We start from the raw sequence: 12,584 nt of genomic DNA, 5'->3' as shown, positions 1-12,584 counted from the left end.
TTTTCTGAGACACGGGAAGATTGATACTTGGCAAGATGATGGACTTCAAAAATAACTTTGGATTCTCTGACCTGTTTCACTAATGCACACTGCAGTAAAACCAGGGTGGGTGAGAAGTGTGTCAGATGAATGTCTTGGAGATGTTTGAAGTCCAGCTGTTAGATGTGCTTCCAAAATTCACTGGAGGAGCCCTCCCCACGTCCAAACAGGGATCCAAACAGAAGAGCGACAGGTGGGTGAAGGCAGACACTTGCTGCTATTGCACCACAAAAAACAGGGGAAAAAGCCCATGGCCAACATCCCCTTGCCATGCTGAGGCCACCAACAGCAACTCCTGCCCACAGCCCCCCTTGGTTTTGTGAACAACCTCACTTTGCAGGCACTGAGAATAGTCCCTGGAGCTGCCTCCTCCTCTACCAACCCACCACACCTGGTGAGGGAATGCACCAGCCCCCTCAGCATAAGCACAAAGATCAATCTGTGCTGTAAAAGTGCCCATCTCTTGTGTTCTGACAACTCCTATCATAATTTAATCATTTTCCTGCTTCTAGTGCTCTGTGATCAGAGGGAGGTGCTTGCACCATTTGTTATTAATGTCTTTTCCATCCATTCTAGTTGCCACAATAGCTCCATCACCAACAGGCTTGAAGTATGAACAATTAGATCATGATTTTCTTTAAGCATGCACAAGAATCACAAAAATCCAGCTGTGTGAACAAAGAATCATCTTTGAGAGCAAATGTTGTTTGCAATCTTACAATTTGCAGACTAAAAATTAAATGACTATTTTTATCCTCCCTTTTCTGCTAGACACTAACTAAATTTGTCAAAGTAAGCACGCTTAGGATTAAAGTTTTATTGATTTTTTTTTTTTTAAAGGCAAACTTCAAATATGGCACATAAAGTTTTCATAGCTACATTAGAGTGCAGAAGTCTTCCTGACTCAGATTCCCACTCCTGCTACCTCTGGTTCTTCTGCTCAGAGCTCCCAGCCCCAGTCTCAGTGACAAGCTTCAATCCACTGTGGCTACCTGGCTCATGGCTCAGTCTGGACCACCAAACTCATGTGCAAAGAAGTTCTCACAAGATGGAAAAGTGGGAGAGGGAGACTGAGCAAACTTCTATGGGAAAGAAGGATATCAGCCAGTAGTGGGCACCACCCGCCAGTTAGTGGGGATGGTCCTCAGCATGGGAGCAGGCTGCAGTCATAAAGGGAAATGGGTTTATTCAGTGTTCAGTCCGAAAGGCTTCTGTTGGGATAATTTCTGCTGAAATGTTGTTTTTATTCCTAGGTTTAAAAGATGACTTAAGGCCTTTTTTTTTTGAACTTCCATTGCCATTGTCTTTCATATCTGTGAGCTGTCTTCTATTCCCTTCTTAGCATGCACCATATGCCAATTGGGATTTTTAATACGAGAGGAAAAGCAGAAATGTTTGAAGAACTGCTGCTTTCCATGTCTCCCGATAAACTGCTTTCTGAAGAGGTTACCACCAGCTTTCCTATTTCTAGTTTCTAATTCTATTCTCTTTAATTCAAGAGAGTCCTATGGTCTTCAGTTAACTAGGCTCTATTGGGCACTAATTTTTAACTCGTTTGCCAAATATCTCAGTGGCATTCACTACTTGAGGTGTTTCTTGGGTTACCATGAAAGGCTTAGATACCTGGTTTTATATTGTAAAATTCAACAGTTTTTGGAATATTCTGACGTACTTACAATTACATAGAGAAGTAATTGAGTATGAACTGTTGCTTTTTGCCTGTGACTACGGGAGAATGAAGCAAAAGAAGCAGGTCCTGGAATCTTGTATTATGTACTCCACTGAGTACAGCTGAATCCCTGAAAACTTCTATATGTCAGTGAAATTAATTATGTGGGATCTGTAACCATAAATGCTAAGAGATCCAAGAACAACTGTAGTTAAGAGGAAAAAATAACCAATTTATGGAGTCACTTCATAAAAATAGGAGTAATTTTAATGCAATCCAGAAAGATACACCAGCCTAGAGCAGCTGGCGAGACATCAGCTCCACCTACAGAAAAGGCTGCTCTATAGCTCTTACGTAAGCATGTTGAACAGATCCCAAGCTTTGGCACCTGCAGTAGTCCCTCTAGTTCAGAAAGATTACCTGCCTATAAGGAGATGCAAACAAGCAGCAGACTAAAGAGGCCTGCAAGGAATTACTGAGTCCTATGCAACTTCTTATAGGTGATTTTTTAACAACAGGGACAACTAACTATTAGAAGGTACATTATTATGTAAAGTACGAAAACAAAATTGGCCTGTCTTCTTCCTGAAGCAATCAGGATTATTCATATTTTTATTGCTAATTGAAAATAAGAAGAAATAAAACACATAGTCTGCCCAGCAGCATCATGAGCCTCAAATATCTCTCTAGTGGTGAGTATGATCTGTGGTGCCAGTTATGCTGGGCAGGGTAAGAAGTTTCCCATAAAATGATTACCAATGTCAATTAAAAATTTTGCACTTGCCTCTTAGTTTATCTGCAACTGAAGAGGGCTGCTCGCTCGTGCAGTCAAAACATGTCATATGCATATCCTCACACAGAAAGCAGTAGAGGCTCTAAAGCCTATCTTAGAGTGTGTTTGATTTTCTGGCTGCCTTATTTGTTTACAACAATGCTCTTAAAATTGTCTCTACCATCTGTGTGGTTTCTAGTTGTTTGAATGAGAATGAGATATTAAAATGCCATCCAGATGTCTAGATGCATATCAGCATTAACATATTATGCAAATTGTCACAAGGATGGTTTTTTTTCTTCTTAAGCAAAACAATATTTTTAGAATGGAATGGAGAGAAATAAATCTGTGAAGGATGGCAAGAAAATAAATGCACTGAGAATATTCAGCTGAACTTTTCAATCATTTTTATGAAAGGGTGAGGTACAAAGTGTCCTTAGTTGTTTTGACTATAAATCTACAGAAGAACAATTGGATGAAAACATAATAATAATAATAAAAAAAAATCCAGATAAAGCAATGAAGCACCACTAAACCTGAGGATCTCATAAAATGAATTCAACAAAGTGAAATATAAGAGTTGCCTCTGTGTATTTATCTCATGAGAACAGGACTTCACGAACAATGATAACAAATATCTGTTGGCTGCTAAGCATCCAATTTAAAGAAACCTTTGGCTCTTTTTCTACAGATGTTTACATTTGGAGGTAGGACCTCAGAATCAACAGTACAAGAGCAGACCTGTGCCTTCATTGCTCTCAAAATAAGAAGTGGGATTAGAAAATTAAGATAAATGTCTTTAACTGAAATTATTATTAATTTTTATTAACATTTTTTTTTTTTTTCTGGGGCTTTGATTTTTACAACTAAGAAAAAGCTATGATGTCTATTAAATTTCTCCTTAAAGTCTGGTGTTAGGCTGGACATATTCAATCTAAATTTCCCTTGCAATTTAATCATGGAAATTATCCTGTCTTCTCCATGATGACAAGGAGTACTCTTCACAGCCTTCCTCCTCACAAAGGAAAGAGCTAGACCTAGCCCCTTGTAGGTTACAACAACCTTTCAGTCATGTGAAGGCATTTCACCTTCCTCATCATCCTTTTCCAGACAAGCTCAGTAATTCAGTCTTTCCTCATGGTTCAGGTTTCCTGCAGTTCTATTTTGCACGTTGTCTTCAGAATTCCCTTTAATTAATCCATGTATCTTTAGAAGTATTGGGCCTAAGACAGGCCAGAGTAATCCAGCTGTGGTCTGACCAATGACTAGGCTTGAAGAATTACTTTCAATTTTAAATATACTATCCCTATTTATTTATCCTGATTTGATGTCTGTTTTTCTATGTTAATGATGTTCCTAGCATCTCCCACCGTAACTCCTCTCCTACAGGCATCTACTGCTGCTTCCCTATCCACAATCTGTTACCTTATCACTGAAAGGCATGAGGTTAGCTTGGTATGGTTCCTCCTCAAACCATCCATGCTGTTTCTTACTTACCATCTTTTATCTTCTGAGTGCTTAAATAGATTGTCTGACTATTAATTCTGGTATCTTTCTGGGCACAGAGTGGAGTATGATTGCTCTGTAATTCCTCAACATTTTAATAACATATTACCTTTTTATAGTGTTTTTTTTTTTTTTTTTCATTTTTTTCCCCTGTTTGCTACCAGTGGCATATAGTCTTCACACAGAGAGTTTATTACGTGTATGCTGAGGGCTTAATCCACAAAGAAATGGAGAAGAAAGGATTGTACTTCAGCTGCTAGTGCAGCTACTCCTGAGCAGGGACAGCAGTCCCAGCACGCAGTGGATCAATGATAAGAAAAAAAATGATCTTTAATAAATAGGCCTGTAGTAGAAACCATATGCACTAAATGTTATATACATTATTACAGAATATATGCATGCTCCCATCCTAAGGATGGTGAAGATAGATTTTATATCTTTCAGTTTGCTGCATTTTCTGTTTATTGCTCTAAAACCACCAGAGACTTCTAATGATCATTCTGAAATGCCAATCTAATGTCACAAGAGGAAAAAAGAAAAAAGAAACCTAACCATATATTTTAGTTTCTTCAGTCATTAAAGCAGAAATCCTAGCCTGGTTGAAAAAAAAAATATTGCTGCTCTGAGGATTGCTAACTATTCAGAGAATAAATCTGTTTGTGGATTATTAACTGCAAAGTAAAAGCCTATTTGCAGTGTATGAACAATAGCTGCTTTTTATATTGGTGTGTTTTGAGTGTCTGCAGCCAGAGATACAAACATTTGTAAACAATCCATGCATACAGCTTCATTTTGAGTTCCTGAGAGTTATGCACTGACGCCAAGAGGATAATAAATAGACCGCCGATTTTTTTTAAAGTGGGTTTTTGCTTGGCATGCAGGGAGTTTTAGTAATTCTTCTTAAAGCAATAGGGATTTTTCTTCTGCACCGCAGTAACAGAAGAACATGAGATCCTGTTAGGGAACGCCACCAAAGGCTAAAAGTTACAATGTACTGAAACAGGGGTCCAAACTCACCATAGTACAAACTTGGGCACCTCAAAAGTTCAGAAACGACCTAGCAGAAAAAGTTTTTTGAGATATGGCTTTGGAAAGAAAACAGTAACAATCACTTCCTTGGTTACAAACTGCGCTTTCCTCCCGGATGGTAGCAAGTCCTTATTTACAGTGTAACATTAGTCCTTATGTACTGTATAACGTTATCCTAAAACTCTAATTAAGTGTAAGATCTCTGAGCTTCTGTTGTCCAGAGGTAGCAGAGGATGAATGTGCTTCTTGTGCGCGTTGTTGCAAGCGGAACAGATCTCTGCTGCCGCTCTGCGCCCACGAAACCCCTCGCAGTACCGAAGGCCAGACCAGCTGGTCTTCAGGCATGCATGTGGAAGTTTTAATTCATCCTCTCCCCAAACCGAGGCATGAATGACTCGTATAGCACTTTCTAGGTTGTAGCTGTTGTCACTCTTCTGGCTTTTCTCGTTCCTCTCACACATGCCGGACAGGCTGCGTTTCGCGCGGGTGTAAGCACAGGCTGTGCTCTCAAATGTTCTCACATACGCAAGAGTGTTTTAGCGTGAACTATTTTGACACTTCCAAGAATGGCTAATTATGCACATTTAGAGGTCTGTTTCAAGGCTGTACCCAAAACATATTGATCTTCCATTGACTCTCGTTGCCCTTAATAGACTGGTGGGCAGTCAGGCTCTTTCTGCCTCATTTGATCTCTGCTGCTTACCAGAAATGTGATTGCTTTTCCAGTGGAGATCTGGACACGTTTTCATTTTGCATCTTCCCACTTTACCTCAGTAGTTGTTGTTTTTCCCGCAGTTTGAACCTTCTACATGGAGTGCTTCAAGGGAAATAACAGAACTGCATCAAGGGAAATAAAAGATTTGATGTAATCCTGAGGCATGTTTTAGTTAAACACAGGCAATTTGTCTTAGAGCAGTTCGATATCAGGATGAAACTGTATGGCCTTTGTGTACATGAGATGGTATCATCTATCCTAAAAAGCGATGAATTTGTTAATTAAAGCCAATCAAGTAATAGCAATAATTTTACTGGCATGTTAAGAAATAATTTTTGAGTTTCTGTCCTTCAAAATGACTTTCCTCAAGCACTTGGTAAGTGAGCTTCAGTTGCAAAAAATATTCCTAACACACTAATTTTAACTATAAATATTTTCCTTGAAGTTACTTCTTAAATGCTTTCCAATTGCTATATGCAGAGGTAATATTAGCCTTTCTCAATTTACAGTATTACTTGTTTGTGTATAACTGTCATCTGCAGATACAATATCTGGTAATTTGCTCTCAAGCACCAGTACTTTTTCAAAAGAAATACTTTTAAACCTAGTCAGAAACATTTCACAGAGGAAAAGTGTTGAAATTCAGTTACTATATTATTTATGATAAGTGACTTTTTCAGCCCTATGCAAAATAAAGGAGCATTTTTAACCCATTAAATCAAAGCCCTGAGAAAAGTGGTGAAAGTGTATTATTTTCCTCATTTTCTTGGCTTTATGGAAGAATGCCTAAATTACTTCGTAGGCCTTAATTTCACATGGCAGCTGTCAATAAGGAGCTGTGTCTGAGTGGGTGGATGATAAAACCACGTGCAATACTCTAGTTTTCAGGAGCTGTAAAACTGAGGTTTGTCTTCTGAAGTGCATTTGGGCACTGGCTCAGCTCTGCACTGCAAAATGCCTTCGCAGGTTCAGAGTCCTTGGACCAGGCTGACCTGTGTGAGCTTTCCAGCCCTACAGGGAAGCATTGCTTGTGGTCCACATTCCTTTCAGGGCTGCACTCCTGGTTGCACCATGTCTGCTAGCCTGGCGGACAAGAGGTCTCCTGTACACACATAGGCAGTTTGGGTGCATAAAGCTATACCTCTGCCTGTACTGATCGCAGCCCACCTCACGTAAAGTGAAAAATATGGGACTGGTAGATCCTGTACAGCCAGGAATAGTGGCATTGCTACCTGAATGTCTCTCCTCTTTTAGCTGTGATGTCTGTGTCTTTTGCTTCAGGTTTCACACAGCATGGCTTCTTATACATCCTTCTTCTTCCTGCTTTAATTTTCTTTATATGTAGTTGTAACAAAGATATTGCAACTAGAGAAGAAATACAGTGCAGAATGGAAAATGAATTCACGTGAATTCAAGTGCAGGTACACCTCACTGTATAATTAATAGCGCAGCTTCCTGCCTGCATGTGAGACTTCAGAACTGATTAGCTGGCAGCTTTCACTGCTGTCCCACCATATAAGAAAGTCTTGCTATAAAAGAGGATTCAGCTTCACAGCATCGTATAAGCTGAAGTTTCATTGATAGTAACAACATGAACAAGAAAATGTGAGATGTGGGGAAAATATCCCAGGGTAAAAAAAATAAAAATAAAAAATAGGAAAACAATTCTTCAAACCTAAAAATAAAAAAGCAGAATAGCCTACCAACTGATATAACAAATTTCTAAAGTGAGATTGCAAGAGAAAACACTTCAATCCCTCAAGAAGCAATTAGAAGATCCTGTGGAAGTAGTGCATTAAAAAGATGAGTCTCCAAAGGAGCAAACTGCTTTTTCCTTATATATATTATTTTTTTTTTATTGTTCACGTGGAACCCATCTGACTGTGTATTCTCTCCATAGAGTTTGAATGTTGCTTTCCCCTTTCTGGATGATTATCTGTCCTCTATTGTAAAGAGGTATGAATAAGCAAAAGCTTTCAAGGCTGCTGAAAAGGATGAAGTACTTTTTTATTTCTCTTTGTAGAACACAAAGCCTGTAGGAGGGAAATTGCAAAATATTGTTCTTCTCTAACATGCTTTAGAGAAGTGCTTGGTGTATTTACTCATATCCCACCTGAAACAACCCACAGAATCATTTAAATAAATAAGCTTGCACTGCACAGTAGGCTTATATGTACACGGAGTAGGGTAAAGAGAGTAATGGAAATTCTCTCTTCTGCAGAGTGGATTAGTCTGTGCTTAGACTTTTTTTTTTTTTTTTTTTTTCAGTTTTAATCTGAGAATAAAACTTTCCCTTGTAGATTGAGTTTGGGCTGAAAGAGTTTGGGATTCTCATAATCCAGGGCATTTAGTCCTTGGTTTTAGACACTTTATAATCTTCTAGACTAACCCACATGTGGTTTAAAATATATATGTCATAGTAATTCTCCAGTCACAGTTATTGGGAAGCTGAAAAGGCCTTCATATAATTGAATCTGTTATCTGCTATCGTACTCCTAGTGATTACTGCTCTTTCTTGGAGGTAACTGGAGGCACATTACAATCTAGGCTAATAGGTTTTATGATCAATCAACTCAAAGGCACATACCTGTCCTATTAATAATGCAAATGTGATAGGATTATTGAGTTATGAGTAGCTTATACAGAAATATTAACCACTAATACATTAATTAAAGCTGAGAAGAGTATTAATTAGCTTTGATGCTGCTGGATTGCAGAATAGTAGATAGTTTTACCAAGGCCTGCTTGAATTGATTAGTGTGATCCCATGCTGTGCACTGTGTTTCCACAACAGAATTGATCTTTTTTTTTTTTTTTTTTTCCCCAGATGAAGACAAACAGCATTCTGAGCAGCATTCAGAGGCGTTTCTGACTAAGCTTGGTTAGGTAAGTAAATAATAGACGTGGCCTTCTTTTGCCCTGAGTTTTACCAGAGTTTTACCTCATGTGAAATCTTGTAACCACTTTAAATTTGACGTGACTACTTCTAGAACAAAAGCAAAAGTAGAATAAAAGGTTCTGCATTGTCAACGTACACCACGAGGGTATAAGCCACCTACCAAACTGGGATTATTCTCCAGTATTCCTGGAATGCTATGTCCTACACTGATCTTCATGTTCTGTCAATCATATTTTTATAACGAAACCTTCAGCTTTGGCTTTTCCAAACTACAAGTGAAAAAAATCCTCCGTGTGATAGTGTCTACATAGGCAAATGCCTGTAGCTCATGCACAGTACTGAGCCTTAAAAATGAGGCCCTCAGTATCCAAAAGCATTCAGCTTAACAGTGGCAAAATGCATCTCCATACTCACAAGAAAAGCTCGAAGTGCTGATTTTTGTGTAATTCGAACATAAACTATATCTAAGTAAGCTCAAAAGCAAAAGGATCACAGCTAAAACATGTTAGTTAGGCAACCATGCACTTCTCAAAGATGCTCAGGTAGTAGTACCATGATGAGCTTTCTGTGATGCATATGAAAGCCAGTTAAATTACAGTTGCAGAAATACAGTTATAAAATATCACTGGCAATCACTTGACGGAGATATATGTGGTTGAGTAATTCATGAAATAATTGAAAAATTGTTTCTTATTTCTTCTCCTTTCATCTTGGAGGAATGAAGGCAAGAGTCATACATGGAAAACTTTCCTAACATGGTAAACACTTTAGATTTCTGTGCTGGTAAAAGTAAGAGTAATCTGGGCTTCTCAACATGCTGGCCGTCATGAAAGCACTGGTTAATTAGGGTATAAATATTGGTCATATACTTTAATATTGCACAGGTTTAACAGTTTTTTTCTCTGTCTTTTTAAGAGTTCGAGACAAGCCCGTGAAAAACCACGAGATAGTTTCTAACAGTATCACGGGCCTAAGTTGACGTGGTGTCATTTCACTGCACGTATTGAGGTTTAGAAAAGTTCTTCAAGATTTGACCTGAGTGAGTGCAACACAGAGATGATTATTCTCAAGTTCTGAAAACAGTCTTGACTGAGGAAAATTTCAGTTTCCTCCCATTTTTTCCCCAACTTTAGATGGCTTATTATCCCTGTAATATTATTTCTCTGGCTTCTGAAATAGCCTTTTCATTTGTAGCACTTCACTGATGGTGAGTGGCAGTTGTCCATTAACCATTATCTCTTCTAATTTTCTGTGAACTAATTGTAAGGAGTATAAGAAAAGCTATTAGGATACTGGAGCACTGAGAGATAAAAGAAGAAAAAGAGCAGGTCAAGATTATGTTGGGTCATCGCAACTTACAGCAATATTTCTTTCTAGAAATGTGAAGGTCTAAAAGTCAATTGTTAAAAATAAGGCAGAAAAAGACCTGCTAATATCAATTCAAAAATCAATAGAAACATCCAGTTTGACAAGAACTTCTATAGAAATTTCTAGGGAAAATACTTACCTTAAGACACAACAAGCGTCTTTATTGCATAGGTTAAATGAGGCAGTAAAGGGAAAATATTGCTACTGTATTGGAACATACTAAGACAACTGAAGAGCAGACATATCCAGGCACAAAGATATGAAAACCAGAACCAAAACAAAAACAAACCCTACTGGAGTTGATAAATGCAGTGCAAAGCTGATATTTGAAGAAGGGACCATTTATCTGACTAAAATTTTTCAGAACTTTGAAAGCACTAGAAATAACATTATTAAAATTATTGCAGGTTATGAGTAAAGTAATTTTACTCATGTCTGCATTACCTTGACTAACCACAGCAGGAGATTTCTTACAACCTTAGCTGATTATTAATACAAATCATCAGGTTTATATATATCACTCATGGTTAAAAATTCATTTTTGATAGCAATGAAATAGGGGTGGTGAAAAATTGTAAATCAAAATATGTACATGAACAATGTCCTGTTGTGTCGTGATGAAAAGGTAGAAATGCGTGAGTGACAGTTGTGGGAATTAGTTTTTTATATTTCCTGTCTTTCAAAATTTAGACTAATAGGTGGATGTAGCATGAAAAGATAAACAATGATAGAAAAAAAAAATAAAGCTGCTTTGGTCGCATGTAGCAAACAAGATATAGGCATCTTTATAAATCAAATCTACGGCTAGAGCACAGACAGATTAACAGGTGGAGAAACAACAGATGACATATACAACACTGATGGTGAAGAAATATGACCAGGTTGAATAGTTTGGACAAGCTTTAATTCAACATAGCGCACTTTTGAAAATTGATGGCTTTTCAAATACCTTAGGAATGATTCTGTTCTGCCCATGTTGCCTGCTGGCACCCGGGACTAGGATCTAATCCATAACTATTGTTGGGATAATGAACACTAAAGCAGAGCAGTTGCTCATATTCACTTTGCACCCATTTGAAATGATTCTCACGATCAATTACTCAGGTTGTGGATGCAATCAGTGACCACTGAGGGGCGGTTAGAGTTGTCCTGACTACACCACATGGTATTTCCACAGTTCTTGATGCCCCACTGGATCACAAGTTAAAATGTTAAAGTACTTCAAGGCAAAGGATTCATTGCCATGCAGAGGTTCCCACTGTTTAGGTGGGGATGGGGGGAAGGGTATTGCTGAATTCCTTGTGGATGAGGCCAAAAACAAATGTTAGCCTTGGAGTAGATTAAAGGCAAGTAAACAGAGCAGCAGAAATATCAGTCATAATAATGAAGGTGGAAGTAGATGGCTTTTCCAGATTGGTAACCTTCATCAAACAAATGCAGGATGAGATCATTTGAACGCAGTCTGGAAGAATTATGGAATGAAAAATAAGTTGAGTAAATCAACAAGCATGTCAGGTGATACTCTGCAGCGAAGATGGAGGTTTCTTTTTTAATTTACTGAAAAGGTACATTCTATTCTCACCGGGATGAAGCTATAAGGACTCATTGCCAAGAAATGCTACTGGATACACACCTCCACCCCCTCACCTAGGGGACTATTGATGTGTTTCCATAGCAGAGATATTTATGACGATACTTTTGTGCAAGATATGAGTGTACGTACATGTGCACAATTGTCTTTAGTGCTAAATAATTGCCCAATATGCAAAATAGATAAAATCAGAAATGTAAGCAATGCAATAAATGAGTCTGAAAATTCAGGTCTGTACCCTTTTTGTCCTTTAAGCTGGTCAGAGTTCTCTTTCTGTAAGAAACCTGTTTGCCTGCTCCCCAGGCTGGTAAAAGGCAGGATTGATTTGGGCCTTAACCTATGCAGTTCCAGCTGGGACATTCAGACTGTGCAGGCAGTACCTGAATGATTTTTGAAAACAATAATATTCAATCACTGACGATACCGAGTAATAGTAGGAAGAAAGAAGGGTTGTGATTTATACCATGTGTCATGATGCCAGTGGAAAGGGAAAAGATCTACTGAAGCCTCTTTGTGAGAACAGCACTGTGCTCCATTCAGCTCAGGATTGTGCCCCAAGGTGTGTTTTGACCAAGGGAAAATAAAATAGTCATATAGACAGGTGGGTACCTATAAACCCATCAATGACAATATAAAGGTATACCAGACAGGCTTTCAATCTTTTTAGACTTGTACATCTGTTTCTACCACACCTGCCCTAATTTTGCCCTTGGTCAAGTTTTGAAGCCTCTTCTGACTTCCACACAATTTAATTTTCTATGTAGATATCACTGATATTTTTAAGCTATTGTTCATCTGCTGCCTAGACTCTTAGACATCTAAGTCTTCTAAAATAACTGTACCATCTGTCACAGTCTAAGAATTACCATTCTAGTTATCACCAATAAAGGGATGGAGTCATTTGATACAAAATTTATGCATAGCACCAGACACCCATTCACCCAGTATACAATTGAATATGCCATTGGGGGATTTTGGATAACTACTGAGTCAGAG

General features: G+C 38.3%; 1 long non-coding RNA gene across 2 annotated transcripts in view; it reads left to right on the top strand.

Moving 5' to 3' along the window:
• Window positions 1-12,584, top strand: part of LOC310880037 — a 157,508-nt gene that overhangs the window by 118,064 nt on the left and 26,860 nt on the right. The window contains exons 6-7 of one of the 2 annotated variants that reach the window (XR_014571346.1): window positions 10-232; window positions 8,558-8,616. This is a non-coding gene — a long non-coding RNA (uncharacterized lncRNA). Of the gene's footprint in view, window positions 1-9; window positions 233-879; window positions 7,601-8,557; window positions 8,617-12,584 lie in introns of those variants that run through there. The other variant, XR_014571347.1, reaches the window with a different exon arrangement.

The sequence above is a fragment of the Anser anser genome (assembly GCF_964211835.1).
Source record: "Anser anser genome assembly, chromosome: 12".
NCBI classification, from domain to species: domain Eukaryota; kingdom Metazoa; phylum Chordata; class Aves; order Anseriformes; family Anatidae; genus Anser; species Anser anser.
Note: the sequence above shows the minus strand (reverse complement) of the source record. Positions and strands in the feature narration are given on the sequence as shown.